Here is a 22,360-nt window from a genome sequence, read left to right as displayed (position 1 = left end):
AATAGCCAAATGGAGAGGAAATTACCTTGAAGACAGAAAACCGAGATCCGCAGTGGAGGGAAATTATTCAGACTGGGCATTGGTGTTTCACAACGATTGGTGTTGGGACCATGTTATTTATCATTCACATGAATGATTTCAATTTAGAAACAACTAACACAATATCAGAATTCACAGAAAAACCAAACAGGGATATAGGTAATTCTTAGGAAGAATGCAGCATGAGACAAAAAGATATCAGGAAACATCCAGACTGGACAGTTCAGAGGCTTCTAGACCTCATGATAGTTAAAGATGAAGTAATGCAGAAATATGAGGTGATGTATTTTGGCAGAAGGGGTTGGGAGAGGCAATAGAGACTTAATGGCACAATTCTAAAGAGTGTGCAGGAGCAAAGGGACCTGGGGGTATGTGTGCATTGAGCTTTGAAGATGACAGGACATATTGAGAGTGGCGAGCAAAACATATGGGATCTTGGCTTCATAAATAGAGACATATACAAAAGCAGGGAAGTTATATTGAACCTTTATAAAGCTCTGGTTAGGCCCCGGCTGGAGTAATTGTGTCCAGTTCTGTTCACCACACTTTAGGAACATCAGAAATAGGAGCATGAGTAGGCCATTCAATCCATCGAGCCTGCTCCACCATTCAATTCGTTTATGGCTGATCATCTACTCAATGCCACTTTCCCACACTATTGCCATAACCCTCGATATCTTTGATATCTAGAAATCTATCGATTTCTGTCTTGAACATACTCAATGATTGAACTTCCACAGCCTGTGGGATAGAGAATTGCAAAGATCCACCACCATCTGAGTGAAGAAATTCTTCCTCACCTCGATTTAAATAGCCTGCCCCTTACTCTGAGACTGTGTCCCCTGGTATTAGACGCCTCACCCAGGGAAAACATCTTATCTACACTCACCCTGTCACGCCCGAAAAGAATTGTGTAAGTTTCAGTGAGATCACCTCTTATTCTTCAGAACTCTAAAGAAAACGGGCTCAGTTTCCTCAATCTCTCCTCATACGACAATCCTGCCATCCCAGGAATCAGTCTGGTGAACCTCCGCTGCTCTCTCTCTATGGCAAGTATATCCTTCCTTAGATAAGGAGACCAAAACTCTATGCAATACTCCAGGTGCGGTCTCACCAAGGCTCTGTACAATTGCAGCAAGACATCTTTACTCCTGCACTCAAATCCCCTCGTGATGAAGACCAACACACCATTTACCTTCCTAGTGGCTCATGGACAAGGAAACCCAGATCCCTTTGGACACCAACACTTCCCAACCTCTCACCATTTAAGAAATACTCTGTCTTTCTGTTTTTTCAACCAAAATGGATAACTTCACACTTATTCATGTTGTATTCCATCTGCCATGTTCTTGCCCATTCACTTAGCTTGTCCAAATCCATGATCATAATGAATGGCGGAGCAGGCTCGAAGGGCTGAATAGCCTACTCCTGCTCCTAGTTTCTATGTTTCTAAATCGCCTTGAAGCTTCTTTGCATCCTCCTCACAAGTCACATTCCCACCTAGTTTGGTGTTATCAGCAAATTTGTAAACATTACATTTTATCCCCACATCCAAATCATTCATATAGATTGTGAAGAGCTGTGGCCCCAGCACTGGTCCTTGTGGCACCCGACTAGTAACAGCCTCCCATCCTGAGAATGACCCGTTTATTCCTACTCTCTGCTTTCTGTCTGTTAACCAATTCTCAATCAATACCAATATATTACCCCCAATTCCAATTGTTTATTAATCTCCTGTGTGGGATCTTATCGAAAGCCTTCTGAAAATCCAAGTACACCACATCCACTGGTTCTCCTTTATCTATGCTACAAGTAACATCCTCAAAGAACTCCAACAGGTTTGTCAAATGTGATTTCCCTTTCATAAATCCTTGTTGACTCTGCCCAATTTTACCATTCTTTTCTAAATGTTCAGTTACCAAATCCTTTATAATGGATCCTAATATTTTCCGTACTACTGACATCAAACTAACAGGTCTATAGCTCCTCGTTCTCCCTCTTCCTCCCTTCTTAAATAGCCGGGTCACATTTGCTTCTTTCCAGTCTTCAGGAACCTTTCCAGAATCTATAGAATTTTGAAAGATAACCACCAATGCATCCACGATCTCTATAGCCACCTCCTTCAACACTTGGATGTAGCTCATCTAGTCCAGGGGATTTATCAACTTTCAATCCAATTAATTTTTCAAGTACTGCCTCTTCATTAATGCTAATTTCTTTCAGTTCCTCATTCTCACAAGCTCCTTTGTTCCCTAGTATTTCTGGGAGATTTTCTGTATCTTCCTCTGTGAAGACAAACACAAAGTAATTGTTTTGTTTCTCCGCCATTATAAATTCTCCAGTCTCTGCCTGTAATGGACCCACATTTGTCCTTGCTAATCTTTTCCTTTTCAAATACCTAAAGAAGCTTTTACATGGTTTGGTTTAGTGGGTGGAGAAGTGGCAAATGGAATTAAATCCAGAAAAGTGTGAGGTAATGCATTTTGGGGGAGTAAACAAAGCAAGGGAATATCCAACGCAACACACCACCAAGTAAGGTGTCATCCTTCAAAGGTCACACTTATAGCAAGGTAGATCAGCAGCTCAGCCAAGTAATGTGGACAGGAAACTATGTCAAACCAGTCACCATAGGGGATGCTATGCCTAAAGTTAATCACTTCACCCAATTTGTTCTTCCTAAGACTGGCCAGTTTCACATGACTCTTGTGGTGGTGAACTGTCACCCAGAAAAACAGCATTACTCCAGCTGCATGGTACCACTTCCCTTGTGCAAACAGGTCTTGAATAGTGTACACTTTGGTCCCAAGAACAGGTCCTTCATAATGCACCGTTAAACCAACAAGCACGTAATAAACCAAACCCCAGCAATATTGTACCAGGTGAACAACTCTATTTGAAAACACAGAGGTAAAGAGGCACTCTATAAGACGTTGAACAGCCTGCATACACAACATCATTTGAACCAATAGAATGGACAGTTCATCACCAGAGGTTAAGTGCAATACATTTCCACAAAGCAAGCTGAGCAGCCTTTGAAGCCAGGTTGGGAATGGGTGGCCCAAAAAGAGACTTTGACAAGTAATTCCAAGTAGAAGAGCAATATTTGGACAGCCAAGGGCTGAGTAAGGATAGTCAGCATGGCTTTGTGCATGGTAGGTCATGTCTAACGAACCTTGTAGAGTTTTTCGAGGAGGTTATCAAGAAAGTAGATGAAGGAAAGGCTGTGGATGTTGTCTACATGGACTTTAGTAAGGCCTTTGACAAGGCCCCACATGGGAGGTTAGTTCAGAAGGTTCAGACACTTGGTATCTATGGAGAGGTTGTAAACTGGATTCGAAATTGGCTGTGTGGGAGAAGACAGAGAGTGGTAATGGATGATTGCTTCTCAGACTGGAGGCCTGTGACTAATGGTGTGCCTCAGGGTTCTGTGCTGGGACCATTGTTGTTTGTTGTCTATATCAATGATTTGGCTGATAATGTGGTAAATTGGATCAGCAAGTTTGCTGATGACACTAAGATTGGAGGTGTTGTGGACAGCGAGGAAGGCTTTCAAAGCTTGCAGAGGGATCTGGACCAACTGGAAAAATGGGCCAGAAAATGGCAGATGGAATTTAATGCTGAAAAGTGTGAGGTGTTACGTTTTGGAAGGTCAAACCAAGGTAGGACATACACAGTAAATGGTAGGGCACTGAGGAGTGCGGAGGAACAAAAGGATCTTGGAGTTCAGATACATAATTCCCTGAAAGTGGCGTCACAGTAGACAGGGTCGTAAAGAAAGCTTTTGGCACACCGGCCTTCATAAATCAAAGTATTGACTATAGGAGTTGGGATGTTATGGTGAGGTTGTATAAGACATTGGTGAGGCCAATTTTGGAGTATTGTGTGCAGTTCTGGTCGCCTAACTACAGGAAGGATATCAGTAAGATTGAGAGAGTGCAGGGAAGATTTACTAGGATGTTGTCGGGCCTTAAGGAGTTGAGTTACAGGGAAAGATTAAACAGGTTAGGACTTTATTCCTTGGAGCGTGGAAGGATGAGGGGAGATTTGATAGAAGTTTACAAAATTATGAGGGGTATAGACAGAGTAAATACGAGTAGGCTCTTTCCACTTAGATTAGGAGAAATAAACACGAGAGGACATGGCTTCAGGGTGAAAGAGGAAAGGTTTGGGGGAACATTAGGGGGAACTTCTTCACTCAGAGGGTGCTGAGAGTGTGGAACGAGCTGCCATCTGATGTGGTAAATGCGGGCCCACTTTTAAGTTTTAAGAATAAATTGGATAGATACATGGATGGGAGAGGTCTGGAGGGTTATGGACTAGGTGCAGGTCAATGGGATTAGCGGAATAATATTTCGGCACAGACTAGAAGGGCCGATGGCCTGTTTTCTGTGCTGTAGTATTCTATGGTTCTAAGGGAATACTCGATAAAGGGGAAGTTATTGAGAGGGAATGAGGAAGTGAGAGACCTTGGAGAGCATGTCCACAGGTCCCTGAAGATGGCAGGACAAGTGGACGAGGTGGTCAAGAAAGCATTTGGAATGTTTTCCTTTATTGGGTGAGGTATTGAATACAAAAGCAGGAGTGTAATGATGGAACTGTATAAAACGCTGGTTAGGCCACAGTTGGAATTTTGTGTACAGTTCTGGTCACCACATTAAGGAAGGACATAATTGCTCTGGAGAGAGTACAGAAGAGATTTACAAGAATGTTGCCAGGTCTGGAAAATTGCAGCTATGAGGAGAGATTGGATAGACTGGGGTTGTTTTCCTTAGAACAGCGGAGTCTAAGGGGTGACCTAATTGAGGTGTACAAAATTATAAGGAGCCTAGACAGGGTGAGCAGGAAAGAGCTGTGTTCCTGAGCTGAGGGGTCAGTTACCAAGGAGCACAGATTTAAGGTGATTAGTAGAAGGATTAGAGGGGACATGAGGGAAAACTTATTCACCCAGAGGGTGGTGGACATCTGGAATTCACTATCTAAATTGGTGGTTGAGGCTGAAATGCTCAACTCATTTCAAAGATATCTGCATCTGCATCTGAAGTCTGTAACCTGCAAGGTTGCTGACCAGGTGCTGGAAAGTGGGGTTAAAATGAGCAGCTTGTTTCTGTTTTCTCTCTTTTGGTTGGTGCAGACATGATGGGCTGAATGGCCTCTTTCTGTACTGTAACTTTTCTATGGTTCTATTCTGCTTTTATGTTCCTCGCTAGTTCCTCACATATTCTATTTTCCCTTTCTTAATCAGTTTCTTGGGCCTCTGTTAGTTCTAAATTTCCCCTAATCCTGGGGTTTACCACTTTTTCTGGCATCCTTATAAGCCACTTCCTTTGATCTATTTTTGAACTTCTTTCATTAGCCATAGTTGATTCACTTTTCCCATTGGGTGTTTGTGCCTTACAGGAATGTATATTTGTTGTAGACCATGTAGTATTTCTTTAAATATTGGCTGTGACCTATCTACCATCAAACTTTTAATGTATTTTCCCAATTCTCCAGAGCCAACTTGCCCCTCATACCTTCACAATTTCCTTTCTTCAGATTTAAACCCTAGTTTCAGAATGAACTGTATCACTTTCAAATTAATGTGAAATTTTCTCATTTTATGATCATTATTTCCCAAAATCTCCTTTACCACAAGATTATTGATTAGCCCTTTCTCATTACATAATATTAAATCTAAAATAGCCAAATCCCTTGTTGGTTCTTCAGCATACTGCTCCAGAAACCCAACTTGTACACACTCCAGGAATTCATCCTCCACAGCTTTGGTGCTAATTAGGTTTGCCCAGTCTATATGTAAATTGAAGTTGCTCATTATTACTGTATTTCCCATTTTACAGGCAGCTCTAATTTCCTGATTTACACTGTGCCCAACATTATCACTACAGTTTGGTAGCCTATAAACAACTCCCACTAACATTTGCTGCCCCTTACTGTTTCTTAGCTCCACCCAAACTGATTCTACGGGTGGAATTTTCCGAGCCCCCGGCAGTGAGTGTGATAGGTGACATGCACCTGCTTCATGATGGTGTGAAGACAGGTCTTGATCATCCACTCAGCCCGCCAATGATGGGCTGCATTTCCCACCATCGGTCAGCAGGCAGCTAACTGTAATACATCAGCATGTAATTAAAAGGCCATCCTGCCAGGCTCTTGGAACCCCACCATATCGTCCACCCAGGTCGGCGGGAAAGCACACTGACGTGTTTCACAACAGCACGCAGGCAATGTGTGCTTGGCGGCCTTCACTTTGAGGGAACTGAGGTGAGTGAGCAGCAGCATTCTCCACACCTTAGGGGCACTGGGGGGGACAGGGGCAAGTGCTGGCCAGCCTCGGAGGCAACTGCTGAGTTGTGGGGCAGGGGGCCAAGTTTTGCCCTAGCGCTACATCCAGTGCACAGGCAATTGAGGTGGGGGGCAGGATAAGCGAGGGAAGTTTCCACGCATTAGGGACGCCTGTATAAACTGGCCATGCCTTTGCAACTGAGACAGATCAGACGCAGTCACAGTGATATGATTAGGGTCAGGCTCATGGTCTGCCAGCCCATGCAAGCAACATGGAGGCAACAAAGGGCCACCAAGTGCTCCATACCTTAGCCCCTTCTCCCCCCACCGACCCCCCCCGGCACAGACTTCGAGTCCACCACCACTTTATTGGACCGTGGAGCAGTTGGACTGCACACTTTGTACAATCTCCTTGCCAACCCTGGCCATGTAGCAGTCACTGCTGGAGGTGCTCACAGCCCCTTGTGATCTCAGCATCCTGGTTAGGACCAGTGTCCCCCATGTTGCAGGTTGACAGGGCAGCCATGCAGCCCACTCATCTCTGGCCATCCGAGGGGTGATCAGCACTCTCCGGGAAGCATTAAGGGGCGGTCACACAGGGCCAGAAAAGGTGATCAGTACAGCCATGATAACCATGTCTCTCTATCTTTCATGCTGCAGGAGGGCCATGTCAGGATCATGGATCCTGGTGACCTAGCTGTATGCCTGATGGACTACAGAGGCCGTAGAAGACTGGGGAGCATGCAACTGAGGCTCCTGGCTGTGCAATGGCAGGAGCAGCAACCTCATGAAGAAGGGGCAGCAGGGGCTCCCACACACGCTGCCCATGAGCGACAGTGAGCTGTGGCTGGTCGGTGCCTAGCGATACCCAGGGTCTATAGACACCACCTGCCGTTCCTGCAGATGACTGAGAACCAGTGTCGCTGATGACTGCGCATGTCTAGGGACCTGGTGGCTCACATCTGCCACTTACTGCAGGACTTGGCCCCAAGGGGACATGGAGGGCATCCACTGCCAGTGGCTGTGAAAGTGACCACGATGATCAAATTCAGGTCTCCTTTGCTACACTCAGTGAACTCCATCAACCGCAAGGGCTTCCACTCACTGAACGTGCAGCTGGTGTGTGACCACCAGAAACACATCCTGCAGGTCTGCACATGGTTTCCAGGGAGTGTGCACGACGCCTACATCCTGAGTCACTCACAGATCCCTGCAACCTTCCAGGGTCCACAGAGGCTGCAGGGTTGTCTCCTCGGGGACAAGGGCTACCCACAGAGACCGTGGCTGATGACACCCGTGTGGGGGCCTCAGACTGCAGCAGAGCGATGGGTTAATGAGGCTCATGCAGCATCTCACAGCTTGGTGGGACAGACCATCGGGATGTTGAAGATGAGGTTCCGGTGCCTGGATCGGTCTGGTGGAGCCCTGCAATACAGTCCACAGAGGGTGTCACACATCATCGTCGTCTGCTGCGCCCTTTACAAACTGGTGCTGCAACAGGGAGAGGAGCTGGCTGAGGAGGAGATGGAGGAGCTGGAGATCTCCTCGGATGAGGAGGATGCCGATGGGGATCAAGGTGAGAGGGTCCACAGCGGTGATGATGATGGGGATGAGGCCCTCGCACTGGCCAGACAAGGCAGGCACACTTGGGAGGCCCTCGTAGCTGCCAGATTTGTGGAGGATGATAACGATTTGCAGTGAGGTGTCCTCATAGGTCCTCACATCACATATGTGAATGTTTGACTCCAGTCTGGCTTCTGGCAGCACCAATACCCTCTGTGAGGATGCTCCTGTCATGGAGATGCAGTGGAGGCCCTAAAGTCGCTTGATCCCAGGAGGATGATGACAACATGCATTGAGGACACTCCATAGATCTTCACATAGCCTCTGAGAATGTCTGACTCCTGTCTGGCCGAGGGCAGCTTGCTTGTGATCCCTGATCAAGGCCATCTCAGAGATGCAGCCATGAAATCTTAGACACATCTGATGCTGTGTCCACCTTCAGCACCTCAGCCCTTCAGGAGCTGGAGCACAGCATCACTGGTCACAGATGCTGGTGTGATGGGGCCAGCCCCACCTTTAAGGTGCTGAGAGCACACAGAGAGAATGAGGGAACTCTGTGACACCTGCCCACTACATTCTGGCAGCAATGACCAGCACTGTCGAGGTGCAGGCATCAGTAATGTTTCCAGGGAGTGTGAGGCTGGACCATCAGTGTGGTCTGAAGGCTGCACAAAGCACAGGGAAGAGGCCCTGGACTGAGACACCTGCCTTTATCTTGTGCAGGAAGATTTCACATCTGAGTGACATGAACACTGCTCATCAGAACAAGGAGCCGCAGGCAGGGAGACATTCTTAGGAGTTTATTGACAATAGTGAACATTATGTACAAGTGATCAACACCCGTGCCAAGGCTGTGCAACTACTATTACCTAACTTTCCTAACCCTGCTGCTACATCTTGGTGTTCCCGGGACACCCACAGTGGAGGTGGAGGCAGACTGCTGACTGTGACGCCCTGTCTGTGATTACTTTGGTGGGTGTCCTCTGTAGGGCTGAGACCTGGAGGGTCCTGGCCTGTTTTCGGGGTCCTGCTGTGTGGCAGTGGCCCTCTCCTCAGCCTGTGGAGCTGGAGCTGCAGAGGTCTCAGGAAGAGGGGAGTCACATGGGCCGGTCACTCCCAGAGTCACCTGGGTGGATGGTCCTGGGGTGAGCACCTGCTGATCCTCCTCCCTACGCGTGCCCGAGGGCCCCAGGCTGACTCCGTGAGTAGATGGAGTAGCTGGAGTGAGATCGAGCTGCCCAGCACCCCTCTCACATACACACTGCCAGTGATGGAGTTAAGCCCGCGCAGCAGTGCAGGAGCGATGTCCTGGACCAAGATCTCCATAGCGGCCGCCATCCTGCCAGTGTTGACCTCGGTGTGTTACAATACCAGCGCTATCACCTCAGCCTGAAGACGGACGGACTCCTCCATCGTGCCTTGCAATCTGAGGAGTGCAGCGGACATCCCTTCCTGATGTTCCCGAGCTTGTCTTTGCAGCTCCAGCAACTGTGACATGACTGAGTCCAGAGGCTCATCATCTAATTCGGACTCAGCAGTATTCTGGCTTCAGCACTCCTCCGAGTGTCGGGGACCCGGGAAATCCTTGCCTCCGCCTGCTGTGGATCAGACTGTGCGATGTGCTCACCAGATTGTGTCCCGAGGCTACTCTAAAGCTAGGTCCCACCAAGGTGTATGTCTCTGCTCTGGTGGAGGGTGTGGGTGAGTGCTGTGATGGGACTTCAGGGAGGATGCTTTCAGATTCCTCTTCAGAGGTTTCTTCAGGGCTTGATTATACAGTAAATGGCAGAACCCTTAAGTGCATCGACGGGCAGAGGAATCTGGGTGTACAGGTCCACAGGTCTCTGACAGTGGCAACACAGGTGGATAAGGTAGTCAGGAAGGCATGTGGCATGCTTGCCTTCATCGGCAGAGGTATTGAGTATAAAAGCTGGGAAGCCATGCTGCAGCTGTATAGAACCTTGGTTAGGCCACACTTGGAATATTGCATGCAGTTCTGGTCACCACATTACCAGAAGGATATGGAGGCATTGGAGAGGGTGCAGAGGATGTTTACCAGGATGCTGCCTGGTCTGGAGATTATTAGCTATGAGGAGAGATTGGAAAAACTTGGATTGTTCTCACTAGAGCGACGGAGATTGAGGGGCAACTTGATAGAAGTTTACAAAATTATGAGTGGCATGGACAGAGTAGATAGTCAGAAGCTTTTTCCCAGGATGGAAGAGTCAATTACTAGGGGACATAGATTTAAGGTGAGAGGAGAAAACTATAGAGGAGATGTGCGGGGCTAATTTTTTACGCAGAGGGTAGTGAGTGTCTGGAATTCGCTGCCAGAGGAGGTGGTGGAAGCAGGTACGATAGTGGTGTTTAAGAGGCAGCTTGACAAATACATGAATAGGATGGGAATAGAGGGATACGGACCCCGGAAGTGCAAAATGTTTTAGTTGACGGGCAATATGATCGGCGCAGGCTTGGAGGGCTGAAGGGCCTGTTCCTGTGCTGTACTTTTCTTTGTTCTTTGTTCTTTGATTGGAGGCCCTGGGTCATGGACTCCCTCAGCTGCTTCCTAGATGTGCCTGCGAAAGCAAGGGGAGGTAATTGGTGCATGGCAGTGGCCTGTGAAAGAGGACACAGCACTCACGGCATGGTTGTTTGATGGATGTTGCACTGCTGCATCCTCACTTGGTAGAACAGCGTCGACCTCACCATCAGCACAGGACTGGTCCTGGTCATCGCCGGCCAGCTGGATGGCTCTGTTTTCAAATTCTGTGAGAACTTTGAATTCTGGCATCCCTCCACTTGTTACGACCTTTCCCTCCTGTTGTGAGCCAGTTTGTCCTGCATGGATAGAGGTGGGGAGAGTGTATCGGGATTCCTGCCGGGCCAGATGATAAGTATGCTTGGCCTGTGTAGGTGGAGAGTGGTCCCATGGATGGGATGAGGACAATGATGGGGTGTGTGAGAGAGTGAATGGTGATGTCCCTTGCACTGGCAGTGAGTGAGGGCCCTGTGGGTGTGTGATGGGTTTGTGAGTGTGTGAGTAGGGAGTGATGAATAGAGTGACTTACCCTGGCGGAACGGAGGAGACCATTCATCCTTTTGCAGCACTGGGTGGCTGTCCTCCTCTGCAGGGTGTTGGCACTGACCACCGCTGCCACCGCCTCACGAGCTTAGATGGTGACTTTGCCACTCATCCTGCAGCCAGATCGGTGGTAGAGCACATCCCAGCGGGCATCCATGGCATCCAGCAGTCACCTCAAGGGCCTGTCATTGAAGCAGGGATGCTGTAGGCTTTTTTCCTTTGCAGGCCATGTCTCCCAGGCAGCAGTGGTGAGCTGGTGGTGATGAGCGCTTTGCTGGCAGTCCTCTTTTAAAGATGGCGGCTGGCGTGATGCAACAGTGGGGTGATGGCAGGCGAATGAGAGCCCGTCTACCATGGAAACGGCGTGTTTCGCGGGAGTGAATAAATAATGAGGTGGGCTCGGCAGATATGGTGTGAAAATCCACCATTTTTGTCGGCGGGTAGGACTCCATTTTACCTGCCCATTACTGCACTTAGTGCAATTCTGGAAAAAATCCACCCATAATTTTCGACCTAAGATCCTGTCTTACCAATGTGCTGATGTTGTCCCTTATTAACAGCGCTGCCCCACCTCCTTTTCCATTTTACCTATCTTTCCTAAATGACCAGTATCTTTGGATATTCACTTCCCAATCTTGGTTACCCTGTAGTCACGTCTTCGTAATGGCAATTAAATCATATCCATTCGCCTCAATTTGTGCTTTCAAATCATCTGCCTTGTTGCGAATTCTGTGTGCATTCAGCCTGTAATTCTGGTTTTTTAACATTATTCTTTATTCTTTTGCTATTTGATACTTTCCTATGCTTCATCTGTCTTCTACTTTTGCTTTCTACATTTCTACTTTCTTTTACCGGTTTTGCTTTCCTCATTCTCAGCTACCTCTCAGGTTCCCACACCCCTGCCAATCGAGTTTCAATCCTCCCCTACAGCACTAGCAAATCTCCCTGCGAGTATCTTGGTCCCAGTCCTGTTATTGTGTAACCCGTCCATCCTGTACATTTCCCACCTGCTCCATAATCAGTATCAATGCCTCAGAAATCTAATGTCCGCCCTCCTACACCAATTCTTCAGCCCATGTGTTCAATCATTCAATCCTCCTTTTCCGATGCTCACTGTTAGGGAAGGAAACAGTTAAAGAAGTTCAGTTGCTAATTATAAGGTTGTTTAACTAAGTACCCATTTGATTGAATGAAAGGGATAACAGCTGAGACTAGTGCGGTCTGTGGAGAGTTTTATGACAAGCAACGAAACTCTATCTGAAGGAGCCTGTTTTGGTTTCAATCTTCATTTCTCAACAACAATTGGAACTTAATAGTGGTAGCAGAGGATGGTTGCAATATTGCAAACTAAGCTTTCTTCGGACAAAAGACTGTATTTGGAGTTAACTTTAAGAGCAGAGTTTGTAGTCACTCAAAAAAAAGGAGAATGGCTGAATCAAAATGTAGAGTTTCAGGGTATGATTACCTGCTGATGTTTTTGGAGAGTGAACCCTATGAGCAATGGAAGAGTGAAGTAACTATGTAGACACAGGTTACATCCTTGCCAAAGGAAAAACAAGGAATGGCCCTTGGCACTTTTGTTACCGTACAAAAGCAAAATATTTTTAGAGTTCGAGCCTGAGCATTTGGACATGGATGAAGGTTTGGAAACATTATTAGGTTTTATCAATAAGATCTATCAGAAGGTTGATTTATTAAGTACTTTCGAAACATGGTCTGATTTTTGACAAAATTAGAAAGTCGGAGGAAAGTTCGATAGAAGATTACATATAGAATTCAGTAAACTATGTGCAAGATTGCAAAAGTTCCATCTAGAAATTCCCCAATCGGTGCTGGCGTTCAAGATACTAGACTGTGCCAAGGTATGGAGTATGGACAGACTTCTAGTTCTAACGGGAGTTAAGTTTGCAAAAAGACACACACACACTGCTAGAACAGAGGTCAGAAGCTCTCAAAAAAATTCCTGAGAAAACATTTCTTTCCAGCAGCATTCATGGTGCAAATGGGTCATTCAGTGGTAAGACAGGAAATGGAGGATAAAATGTTAATGGGATGGCGAGGTCGTTTAGAAACAGGCTGCAGGCATCCATATGAGAGGAGGTTTGTAATTAGAAACAATAGGGACAGGAACACCTTGGAAAGTTATGGTAGGAGAAAAGAATTAGGGATTTACAACAAAAGAATGAACCTCAGAACTGCCCAGATTGTGGTCAATCATTGTCTTAGATGCGAGTCAAAATATCATTATGTAATGAACTTCCCTAAACAATGTGATAAGGTTTTCAAAATTAAACATGAGACAGAAGACTCAGAGGAAGATGGAGATATTGGCCAAAGAGAGCGCATTGTATTAGTTACAAGAAGTTTCAGCCCAGGGATGAATGTCTTGGTGGCAGATACTGTGCAGTCCTAGATAGCGGATGTGTGTGGAATGGACTGGTTAGAATGCTACCTGGACTCCTTAAATGACGAGGACTGGAATAAGGTTAAATAATTTGAGAGCTCCACCAGTTTTAGACTTGGAGATGATAATACCTTAAAATCTTTAAGAAGGGTAGTGATGATTCCCTGTAGGATAGCTGCAGTCAATCATTTTATCAGCACAGATGTAGTGTCCAGCGAAATACCATTACTGTTGAGCAGATCAACAATGAAGAAAGTGCAAATAAAGCTGGACGTGGAAAATGACAAGGCCATTGTGTTTGGAAAACCTGTGGATTTACAATTTCCACAATCTGGACACTACTGTATTCCTTTAATAAAACCTAACTTTTCTTCTGAGGGGATTAAAGAAGTATTATTAGTGTTCGGGGATTGAGGTTTAGAGGACAAAAAGCAAATTGTGTTAAAATTGCATCGGCGTTTGCCCACCCTTCTTCACAAGGATTAAAGATGTTGCTAAGGGATAGAGAGTACGCTAAACGTATAGAGGAGATAAGTGATAGATGTGATATATGTAAGAAATACAGAAGGACAACGTCACAGCCGATAGTCAGCCTATCTTTAGCGAAGGATTTCAATGAAGTTGTAGCGATGGCTTTAAAGGTGTGGGATAAAGAAAAGAAACATTTTTATTTTACATTGCATAGATTTGGCAACAAGGTTTAGCCAGTTGACAATTATAAACAATGAAGAAAAGAATTGTAGATCAGGTAATGGAGAAGTGGATGGGGACCAGATTGGGACCACCAGCAAAATAATGGCAGGGCGGAGGGGGTGGAGTTTGCTAATGACGAGTTCCGGGGTATGTGCGAAAACATGAATATAATAGTTATGAATACAGCAGCTGAAAACCCCTTTAGCAACGGAGTGTGTGAAAGGAATCGCATGGCTATAGATGAGATACTTTGCAAAATATCAGCTTATGGACCAAACTGTAAATTAACATCAGCTCTAGCATGGGCTGTCCATGCCAAGAATTCCCTGAGATGGTTGGGGTCTATAGTCCATATCAGTTGGTTTTTGGTAGAAGCCCAAAAATTCCTGAGTGATCATCCCTCAGCTTGGGAGGGAACTACAATTAGCTCTACCTTTTCTGAGTATTTAAACACCCAACACACAGGAAGAAGAGCATTCCTTAAAGCCCAAGTTTCAGAAAGAATTCGGCGAGCTCTAAGATACAATGTACAACCATGGGAAACTGTTTCCAATCAGGGAGACATGGTACACTATAAGAGAGATGGACACTATAAGAATGAAAAAGCCCAGGAAAGATTACAGGTAAAGATGGTAAAACAGTCATTTTACAGCATGGGAACCAGACTATTTGTAAATACTTATCAATGTTAACTGGCGTGGACTACAACTTTGTTCGGAAATGTAGGAAGGGACAAGGAACCATATACTTCTCATACCCGTATGTTGCATGATTGTGAGGACCAGGTAGTTGAAGTTGACGAGGTATCTAAAGACAGAGACAGTAATTTGGACAAACAGGGTGAGGTGATTTGTCCCAGACGACAACTGCCAAAAGCTGGTGCTACAGTTACATACTCGCCAAGGGGCCAGTCAGTGGCAGGATGCGATGTTTGTAGGTAGAGCAGGGAAGGCCTACTGGAAAATGTAAAAAATGGTTAAATGTACAAGATAAAGGACAAGAGGTTAGGCCTATGGATTGGGAACATAAAGTATAAAAATGGAAGGCATGGAAATGCAGTATCAGTTCAGACAGTGTCTGGGAGTGAACATGCCTCTAGGAAGAGATCCCAAACTGCTGAAAAGACATTTATAAATGGGAGAGAGAGATCAAACAGTACCAGTCTGGAATGTGATAGAAGGTAGGATAGAGGGCGTAGCTTAACAAGGCAAAGAATATGGCACAGACCGGTAACACTACAAGGAGCAGAAACCCATGTGATCAAGAAGTCTTAGTAGCTTCAAACAAATTAGGTTATAAATTAATAAAGGATCCAGAGTGGGGACAACCAGCTCTGTCTCATAGATGGATATGCACAGAAAAGGTGCTTCCTGATGGGACTTATAAAGCTAAAGCCAGGCTAGTAACAGGAGCTTTTGAAGAAAAATTGGGTGACCAGGATGTAAGAGTAGATTCACCTATGGCAGGCAAAGTTACACTGAAGATCTTTTTGGCTCTATTAGCTACAAATGCTTGGGAACATAAGTCCATTGATATTAAAGCTACTTTCTTTGCAGAGACACCAACTTCAAAGGGAATTTTTTCTCCAAACGTAGAGGGGACTCTCTGGAAGCTAAATAAATGCGTATACGGTTTAAATGATGCCTCCAGAGTTTGGTATTTCTCAGTGAGGTCAGTTTTGTTAAAGTTGGGCTGTCTTCAGTTAGAAGTAGAACTGGCAATGTTTTATTGTCCCCACGGAGGGAAACTTGCAGGCATCTTTATGATGCATGTAGGTGTTTTTATGATGTAGTAATAGCAAATTTGAAATAGTTGTCTTTAATGCACTGAGTGGAATTTAAAATTGGAATTCAGGCTTCTGGTGCATTTAAGTACATTGGATAGGAAATGAGGCAGAGCAGAGCACAGGTCCTTTTACATCAGCAATTCTACTTACAGAAGGTCAATCCCATTGCAATCAGTCATGGTAGGGTCTCCCAGAAAGATACAGCGGCTTCTGAAATGAAAAAGAGGGACTCAGAAGTCTAATTGGGCAACTCAGTTGGCTAGGCAAACAAACCAGGCCAGATGTCAGTTTTGATGTTTTGGAATTGGGCACTGAAGAGAATGATCCCAAGGCTGAAGAAATCATTCGGGCAAATAAGACATTGACAAAATTAAAAATGGAGCAGTGTGTTTTGAAATTTCCATCTCTGGGTGATGGTGGAAAAGTGAAACTGATTTACTGTGTTCAGTGATGCGTCCTATGTAAATCTGTGATGGATGTTTGAGTGCGGGAGAATTTCTAATATTTCACATTGGGGGGAAAAGGCAAATGCTGCCCTTTGGCATGAGAATCGAAAAAGAAATGAAGAGTTGTAAAAAGTACGTTAGCACTGGAGATTCTCGCCCTGTTAAGGTGGTAGATATGGCATTCTTTATATCAAAGATACCAGCAGAAGCTTTAAAAGGGAAAGAGTATTCAGGAACGGTACCTATCGAATGCCATATAGATAACAAGTAACTTTGTGAAAATGTTCACTCTACAAAGTGCATTAACGAGAAGAGATTGCGAATTGACATTGCAAGCTCAAAACATGCTCGAGAATAAGGAGATTGCCAAGATCAAATAGATTGAGAGCAGCTACCGATTAATTGTCTGACTGCTTCCTCAGGTGAATCTCCTCTGCACCCTTTCCAACCATACTTATCATCTAGCCTGGCAGGCGTCCATCTCTATCCATGCAGGACAAGCTGGCCCACACGAGGGAGAGGTCACACACCGGTGGCGGAATGCCTGAAATCAAAGTCTTCACTGACTTTGAAAACAGAACCACCCAGCTAGTCGGCGATGACCGAAACCGGTCCTGTGTTGACAGTGAGGTTGGCACTGCTCTACCGAGAGAGGATCCAGCACTGCAACATCCATCTGACAACTATGCCGTGAGTGATCTGTCCTGTTTCACAGACCATTGCCATGCACTAATTACCTCCCCTTGCTTTCGCAGGCACATCTGCCGAACAGCCAACAGAGTCCATGACCCAGGACCTCTAATCAAGCCCTGAAGAAACCTCTGAAGAGGAATCTGAAAGCATCCTCCCTGAAGTCCCATCACAGCGCTCACCCACACACTTCACCAGTGCAGAGACATACACCTTGGTGGGACCTTGCTTTAGAGTAGCCTCAGGGTCACAATCTGGTGAGCACATCGCACAGTCTGATCCACAGCAGGCGGAGGCAGGGACTTCCCAGGTCTCCGGCACCTGGAGGACTGCTGGAGGCCAGGACGTTGCTGAGTCTGAGACAGATGATGAGCCTCTGGACTCGGTCATGTCACAGTTGCCGGAGCTGCAAAGACAAGCTCGGGAACATCAGGAAGGGATGTCCACTGCACTCCTCAGATTGCAAGGCACGATGGAGGGGTCCATTATTCTTCAGGCTGAGGTGATAGCACTGGTATTGCAACACACTGAGGTCAACACTGACAGGATGGCGGCCACCATGGAGACCTTGGTCCAGGACATCACTCCTGCACTGCTGCCCGGGCTTAACTCCATCACTGATGCCATAGTTGGCCTCCAACAGTGTGTACGTGAGAGGGGTGCTGGGCAGCTCGATCTCACTGCAGCTTCCCCTTCTGCTCACGGAGTCAGCCTCGGGCACGCGTAGGGAGGAGGATCAGCAGGTGCACAGTCCGGGGCCATCCACCCAGGTGACTCTGGGAGTGACCGGCCCATGTGACTCCCCTCTTCCTGAGACCTCTGCAGCTCCAGCTCCACAAGCTGAGGAGGGGGCCACTGCCCCACAGCAGGACCCCGAAAACAGGCCAGGACCCTCCAGGTCTCAGCCCTCCAGAGGATGCCCGCTAAAGTCATCACAGACAGGATGTCACAGTCAGCAGTCTGCCTCCACCTCCACTGTGGTTGTCCGGGGAGCACCAAGATGTAGCAGCAGGGTTAGGAAAGTTAGGTAATAATAGTTGCACAGCCTGGGTACGGGTGTTGATCACTTGTACAGACTGTTCACTATTGTCAATAAACTCCCAAGAATGTCCCCCTGCCTGCGGCTCCTTGTTCTGATGAGCAGTGTTTGTGTCACTCAGATGTGAAATCTTTCTGCACAGGATAAAGGCAGGTGTCTCAGTCCAGGGCCTCTTCCCTGTGTCTGTGCAGCCTTCAGACCACAGTGATGGTCCAGCCTCACACTCCCTGGACACATTACTGATGTCTGCACCTCGGTGGTGCTGGTCATTGCTGCCAGAATGTAGTGGGCAGGTGTCACAGAGTTCCCTCATACTCTCTGTGTGCTCTCAGCACCTTAAAGGTGGGGCTGGCCCCTATCACACCAGCATCTGTGACCAGTGATACTGTACACTGTGCAGCCTTCAGAGCAAAGTGCTGGCCTGGCTTCATACACCCTGAAAACATTACTGATGCCTACATGCAAGAGGTGGTTAAGAAGGCATATGGGATACTTGCCTTTATTAGCCGAGGCCTAGAATATAAGAGCAGGGAGGTAATGTTGAAGCTATAAAAAACACTAGTTAGGCCACAGCTGGAGTACTGTGTACAGTTCTGGTTGCCATTCTAAAGGAAAGATGTGATTGCACCGGAGAGGGTGCAGAGGAGATTCACCAGGATGTTGCCTGGGCTGGAGTGTTTCAGTTATGAAGAGAGGCTGATTAGGCTGGGGTTGTTTTCCTTAGAGCAGAGAAGGCTGAGGGGGGAACCTGATTGAGATAAACAAAATTGAGGGGGTAGATAGGAAGATAGGAAAATCGATAGGGTAGATAGGAAGAAACTCTTCCCCTTAGTGGAGGTGTCAATAACCAGGGGGCATAGATTTAAGGTAAGGGACAGGAAGTTTAGGGGAGATTTGAGGAAAAGCTTTTCCACCCATAGTGTGGTTGGAATCTGGAACACACTGCCTGAGGGGTTGGTAGAGACAGGAACCCTCACAACATTTAAGAAGCATTTAGATGAGCACTTGAAACGACGTAGCATACAGGGCTACAGACCAAGTGCTGGAAAATGGGACGAGAATAGATAGGGGCTTGATGGGACAAAGGGCCTGTTTCTGTGCTGTATAACTCTATGACTCTATGCTCCTGAAGGGGACAAAGGATCAGATGCATTTAAAGTTTCATGGCTGCGTCACTGAGATGGCCCTGATCACAGAGCGTAAGCGAGCTGCCCTCAGCCAGACAGGAGTCAGACATTTTCAGAGGCTATGTGAAGATCTATGGAGTGTCCTCACTGCATGTCATCATCATCCTCCTGCAATCGAGTGACTATTAGGGCCTCCACTGTATCTCCATGACAGCAGCATTCTCACAGAGGGTACATGCGCTGCCACCAGCCAGACTGGAGTCAAACATTCATAGATGTGATGTGAGGATCTATGATGTCTCATAATAAAATCATGAGATGCAGAAGTAGGCTATTAAGCCCATCAAGTCTGCTCCGCCATTCAATGAGATCATGGCTGATCTGATAATCCTCAACTCTACTTTCCTGCCTTTTCCCCATAACCCTTGATTCCCTTACTGATTAAAAATCTGTCTATCTCAGCCTTGAATAAACTTAACAACCCAGCCTCTACAGCCCTCTGTGGTAAAGAATTCCACAGATTGACTACTCTCTGAGAGAAGAAATTCTTCCTCATGTCCATCTTAAATGGTTCTGTGGAAGGGTCATGAGGACTCGAAACGTCAACTCTTTTCTTCTCCGCCGATGCTGCCAGACCTGCTGAGTTTTTCCAGGTAATTCTCTCAGCATCTACCCTGTCAAGCCTCCTAAGAATCTTATATGTTTTAATAAGGTCGCCTCTCATTCTTCTAAACTCCAATGAGTACAGGCCCAACCTACTCAGCCTCTCCTCATAAGAAAATCCCTCCATACCTGGGATCAACTTAGTGAACCTTCTCTGGACTGCCTCTAATGCCAGTATATCTTTCCTTAGGTAAGGGGACTAAAACTGTGCACAATATTCTAGGTGTGGTCTAACTAGTGCCTTGTATAGTTTTAGCAAAACATCCCTATTTTTATACTCCATTCCCTTTGAAATAAAGGCCAACATTCCATTTCCCTAACTATTACCTGTTGAACTTGTATGTTAGCTTTTTGCTAGATTCATGCATGAGGACCCCCAAATCCCTCTGTGCTGCAGCTTTCTGCAGTCTTTCTCCATTTAAATAATATTCAGCTCCTCTATTCTTCCTACCAAAGTGCATAACCAGGAGAATTTGACACCATGGGCTCTTATTAAGTAGCCTTATGTGCCTTTTGGAAATCCAAATTCATGACATCCACTGGTTCCCCTTTATCTATTCTGCTTGTTACCTCCTCATAGAATTCTAATAAATTTGTCAGGCATGATTTCCCCTTCATGAAGCCATGCTGAATCTGCTTGTTTATATTTTGCATTTCTAAATGCTCTGCTATTACATCCTTTATAATAGACTCCAAAATTTTCCCAATTGCAGATGTTAAGCTAACTGGCCAATAGTTACCTGTTTTTTGTCTCCCTCCCCTTTTGAATGAGGGTGTTACATTGGCAGTTTTCAAATCCTCTGGGACTTTTCCAAAATCTATGGATTCTTGGAAGATTACTACCAGTGCATTCACTATCTCAATAGCTACTTCCTTTAATATCCTAGGATGCAACCCATCAGGTCCAAGTGACATATTGGTCTTTAGCCCCATTAGTTTCCCTAGTACTTTTTCTCTAGTGATAGTTATTGTATTTATTTCCTCCTTCCACCCTTTTGCCCCTTGATTATTTAGTATTTTTGGAATACTATTAGTATCTTCTACAGTGAAGACTGAAGCAAAGTATTTATTCAACTCCTCTGCCACTTCCTGGTTCCCCATTATTATTTCCCCAGCCCCATTCTCTAAGGGGCCTATGTTCACTTTGGCCTCTCTCTCTTCCTTTTTTTTAATGAAGCTCTTTACTGTTTATTTTTGCTAGTTTGCCCTCAAAGTTTATCTTCTTCATTTTTGGTCATCTTTTGTTGTCTTTTGAAACTTTCTCAATCCTCTGGTTAACCACTAATCTTTGCCACATTGTATGTTTTTTCTTACGATTTGATACAATCCTAAACTTCCTTGGTTAAAATGTGGTTGGTTTATTCCCTTCCTGAAATCCTTTGTCGTCAATGGGATATATCTTTATGTGAGCCATGAACTATTTTATAGAAACATAGAAACATAGAAACTAGGAGCAGGAGTAGGCCATTCGGCCCTTCGAGCCTGCTCCGCCATTCATTCTGATCATGGCTGATCATCCAACTCAATAGCCTGCTCCCGCTTTCTCCCCATACCCTTTGATCCCTTTCACCCCAAGAGCTATATCTAACTCCTTCTTGAAAACATACAATGTTTTGGTCTCAACTACTTTCTGTGGTAGTGAATTCCACAGGCTCACCACTCTCTGGGTGAAGAAATTTCTCCTCATCTCAGTCCTAAATGGTCTACCCCATATCCTCAGACTGTGACCCTGGTTCTGGACTCCCCCACCATCGGGAACGTCCTTCCTGCATCTACCCTGTCTAGTCCTGTTAGAATTTTATAGGTTTCTATGAGATCCCCCCTCATTCTTCTGAACTCCAGCGAATATAATCCTAACCGACTCAATCTCTCCTCATATGTCAGTCCCGCCATCCCAGGAATGAGTCTGGTAAACCTTCGCTGCACTCCCTCTATAACAAGTACATCCTTCCTCAGATAAGGAGACCAAAACTGCACACAATATTCCAGGTGTGGTCTCACCAAGACCCTGTATAACTGCAGCAAGACATCCCTGCTCCTGTACTCGAATCCACTCGCTATGAAGGCAAACATACCATTTGCCTTCTTTACCGCCTGCTGCACCTGCATGCTTACCTTCAGCGACTGGTGTACAAGGACACCCAGGTCTTGTTGTACATTCCCCTCTCTCAATTTATAGCCATTCAGATAATAATCTGCCTTCCTATTTTTGCTACCAAAGTGGATAATCTCACATTTATCCACATTATACTGCATCTGCCATGCATTTGCCCACTCACTCAGCTCGTCCAAATCACACTGAAGCATCTCTGCATCCCCCTCACTTCTCACCCTCCCACCCAGCTTTGTGTCATCTGCAAATTTGGAGATATTACATTTAATTACCTCATCTAAATCATTAATATATATTGTGAATAACTGGCTCCCAGCGCCGATCCCTGCGGTACCCCACTAGTCACTGCCTGCCATTCGGAAAAAGACCAGTTTATTCCTACTCTTTGTTTCCTGTCTGTCCATTTCAATACACTACCCCCAATCCCATGTGC

General features: G+C 45.9%; 1 protein-coding gene and 1 pseudogene across 1 annotated transcript in view; one reads left to right on the top strand and one right to left on the bottom strand.

The window, feature by feature from the left end:
• Positions 1–22,360, top strand: part of LOC121276836 (ribonuclease MC-like) — a 116,787-nt gene that overhangs the window by 25,172 nt on the left and 69,255 nt on the right. The window lies entirely within an intron of this gene.
• On the bottom strand, positions 22–21,042 carry LOC121277115 (annotated as a pseudogene).

The sequence above is a fragment of the Carcharodon carcharias genome, chromosome 4 (assembly GCF_017639515.1).
Source record: "Carcharodon carcharias isolate sCarCar2 chromosome 4, sCarCar2.pri, whole genome shotgun sequence".
Lineage (NCBI taxonomy): Eukaryota > Metazoa > Chordata > Chondrichthyes > Lamniformes > Lamnidae > Carcharodon > Carcharodon carcharias.
The sequence above is the reverse complement of the archived record's forward strand: the minus strand, read 5'-3'. Positions and strand labels throughout refer to the sequence as shown.